Genomic DNA, 4,364 nt, shown 5'->3' with positions numbered 1-4,364 from the left:
TTGAAATGTATTTAGTGTTTATTATTTATCCTGTTTAAAGTTGGATCAATTAAAACAATTCGAGTTACGCAGACCATAACAAGACCTGTAAATGTTTAATTCGTTCCAGGTGATATTTCAATACCAATGCCAATATTGTGATTATTTTATTGTTTGATTTATCATTTAGAGGATGAAAAAACGATAAATCGTTATTTAATGCGTAAACATACTGTTTTTAAAATGAGCAATTCATGTTTTAAATACAGTTGATGCTAAATACATGTATTTTGTAGTCATATTAAACTTTTTAGCAATTTTAGGTGAAACATAATTATTTGCTATATTTTCCAAATATTTATGATAAAATGTAAAATTCTTTTTGTAGCTTTTTCTTTGTAAAGGTTGGTACGTTATCTTAAAAGAAATTAATTTACTGGGGACCTACATCAGATCGAATATTTCGTTTAGTAGGTTTCATCATCACAAAAGATTTTTCAGTCTTTTAGTTTGATCACTTTATTTAGGGGTTGGGGTATAGAATTCTATACCAAGGACAAAGCGATACCCTTCTGTTGAAACAGTTAACACGAAGGCCTTAAAAATTAAGATAAAAAGACATAAAGGGTTTTTAAAAAAAAGCTATCGGATCTGAACCCTCCCCTCCACCATTGAAAAAACCCAAAGTGACCGGGCTAACCCTAGATGCTGCGGAAGGGTATTTGTACTTCTAGTTGTTCCTTTATATGTACCTGTCGGGGTTGCCATTGAAAAGTAAAAGACAAGGCATTTCTCGACCGACGAAAAAGGCGGGTATTCTAACTACTACATTTTGTTTACGAAAAATAATTTTAATAAGGTTCATCTTTTTTAAAGTTAGCTGTAATCATAGCAGGTCGAGTATAACAATAGTAAATCACTGAAAATATCCAACAACCTTAAATTTACAGCTGAAACTAGACAAAACTGATAAAGAAATAATGTTGTGTTCATGTTTGTTCGTCGTCCGTTTTAGATTATAAATAAATACACCACTCTTTGTAGATTTTTTGAGAGATATGTACATGTATTTCAAGCAGGATAGTGGTATATTAGTTGCTGTACTTTACCAAGCAAATATTTTTATCGAGGTTTCAAAAATTAACATCTATTATCCTTATCCAGCTGTTTAAAACAATCTTGTTTACCTGATTTACAAACCCGTTGCTTTCTTGGTAAAAAAAGAAAACAAATCGTGAATCTCATTGTTTTTTGATTTGAAAGACAATTTGAATAAGAACATATTTTAGCAATATAACATTACAACATGCAAAATAGGAACAACCATCAGGTGTTTCATCTGAAGAGATGTTTTGGAATTTAGAGGTTCCTTTCTGGCTTAAGTCGAAATGTAAATGTGGAACAATTCAAAATGCAAGTTTTATTTTCAAGAAGTATGAAATAAATTATGTATCGTTGCTTTTGTAACCAGTTTGAAAACATTTCAAAACCCTAAGCTGCATTCTTATTGGTTCATCGCAAACTAAAACTTCTTCTGATTGGTTCAGCGCAAAACTTTCTGGAAAATCAATCACACTCAGTCTGGTTAACGGATATACTAAAAGAGGGACGAAAGATACCAAAGGGACAATACTAAGGTGAGATTTCGGAATTTTGTCAGATGTTCGCACAGCTTGATTTTTCCCATTCAACATAAGGTACATATGTTACCCTATTACACTCACTTTGTCTTTCATAATAATTGAATGCTTCTTTCTGTAAATTCATTAGAGTGCAAAACCGTTAACCAAAGTACATATTGTGTGAAGCGCGGAAGTACTTTTATTATATAAATGTTCACATAGTCAAAGCTCTACAACAACCCTATGAAATTACAAAACGAAGCATTCAATACTCATAATAACATGTTTTAGCTAGAATCGTTAAAAAAACAGTTTTAACATTTTTTTTTTGTTTTTTTACTTGTGCACTTTATTGTGAAAACATGTGTCATCATGTATGTTACTTTTCTCTATGAATGAATAATAATTTCAGAAGGACACGAGGTTGCTGTTAGGCAATCAAAATAACGTATCATAATGAAACATATTTCCAATTTAATCAGAAGCCCATAAAAGGTCATTTAACAAAATGTATTCAGATTCTAGATTCTAGATCACAGCAAAAATAAGGTAAAGGTCAGAGTCACCTTTTTCCCTCAATTTTTTAAGAAATCCAATATCTTGAAAAGGAGGTTCATTATTAAAACCATTTGATGTAAAAGAGTTGACCGATAGTACATTTTGTATTTTCCACGCTTCATTCTAAAAACGTACGTCAACTCTTTTACAACCTTATGAAATAAGTTTTGTCCTTGAAACCTTTCTATTTATGTATGACTGTATCCAGCAAACTTATGTCTGTGTTTTAAATGTGATAGATAAACGTTCATAAAAGACGATCATCATTTGCTATTTTAATGAACTCCTGAATTCTTATATTGACGAATGAGCTATTATCAACGCATCATCTCCAATGGATGATAATAGAAGACATGAAACTTAATAGAAATACTAATGTACTCGTTGTTCAACCATCGAAAACTTTGAAGGATTGGTTCTATAGAAGCCCACGCTTTATTTGAGAAAAACGATATGTTTAGTCCTGGGCAATAATATTGATTACGTTACATTTTGTTTGCAAGGCACATGGTTATATCTATGAAGAAGATTACACATTTTCTGATCGGAAAACGAAATTCAATTATGTTATTCATTTATTTCATCTTTAAAATAATTAAAATTAAAATCCACTTGTGAATTTAATGAAACACGATGAGCACAAACGTAAAACAACGTAAGCTTTCAACTATAATGTGATGTATAAAATATTCTTATATGACGTTTTTCTTTCGCTTTGTAAACTGCGCTGTGATACTATTCTTGATATATCTATACTTTGCGCAGACTCAAATGAACTTAATAATGGTTGTTACAATAAACCTCCCAAAACATTACGTCATAGGGAAAAACGCTAAAGGTTGCACTTTGTAAATACAAATTTCCCAAACCACGACTTTTTTGGGGAGATATAGAATATTTATAGATAATTGATTTTGTTTACATACTGGTTCCCAGTTATGATCTCTAGGTTTCATCTTATAGAGACATTACCAGTAAATATTCATATGCATATTGTTTATATTGAAATATGTTGTAATCCTACAGTTAAGGTAGGGATATTTAAGAGATTTTTAGAACTTTTAGAAGTTCGGGCCATTTATAATTAAACGTTAAAAATATGCCGCACAGCCCTATATTTTGACCTTAGAAACAAATTGTAGTGCATATGAACTTTCAATTCTAGGATATGATTTTTTTCAAAACTTCATAGTAAAAGTGTTACAGCTTTACCCGTAAAAGGAGTTCCTATGGGAAATTGTATTGTCAATATTTACAGAAATGCAACCTATAGCAGAAACTTTTCCGTTTCGTAAACCATCTATATTAAGATGATTTGATTAAAATTGAATTTGTGGTAGGTGTTCGTTTATTTTCTAGTTTATTGCATTATTCGCTGATTTCAACAAATCCATATGGCGGCTCCTTCGTTACGAAAAATCAACTGGATTTGACGGTGGAGAATAAGACAAAACATGTATAAACAATTGAATGTGTTGGGGTTTAAATTTAAAAGAAGTAAACACATTTGTTCTAGTGGTTATTTAATAAATAATTGATGCAAGCGTTAAATTTGTTGGTAAATGCTTAACTTTATTGAACAGGGGTTACAAATAAACACATACACCCACGACAAACCTACCCTCGCTTCAGTTTTGAAGTCGCCGTATATGTCCTTTTAGAATCGAAATAACCTCTTGATTCAAATTATTATCACAATATTTCAACAACAAGTAAACAAAATTCAAATGATATCTTGATGATTACTTCACTTTGATCACCCTGACTTCATCCTTTCAAATTTCATACGATTACTCAGTTTTTGTTAGTTTCCTTTATTTGCCTCATTCTACTCGCCTTATGAGATTTTAACATTGCCACAAATTGTGTTTTCTTCAAATTTTCATTATTTATAAGTAGCGTCTGAACTACCGTGTAATCAATTAAATAACTCCGTGTATTTGGATGAAAACGTTATGTGTTCCTTGTATAATAAAAACTGCAACAAAGTTTTTAACAGTAAAGCTTAATAGCTTTAAAACAAAAACCTTCATCACAGCCATAATCAGAGTTATTAAAATTAAAAATTTGCTTGCAAAACTTTAGCATCCAATTTCACGTCAAAGATAAAGCAATAAATAATGGCAACAGTAGTACATAAAAGTTCTAAATCGATTTAGAGAAAGCAAATCCGGTTTGCAAACTAAAACCGACGGAAACACACCA

The sequence above is a fragment of the Mytilus edulis genome, chromosome 11 (assembly GCF_963676685.1).
Source record: "Mytilus edulis chromosome 11, xbMytEdul2.2, whole genome shotgun sequence".
NCBI lineage: Eukaryota > Metazoa > Mollusca > Bivalvia > Mytilida > Mytilidae > Mytilus > Mytilus edulis.
Note: the sequence above shows the minus strand (reverse complement) of the source record.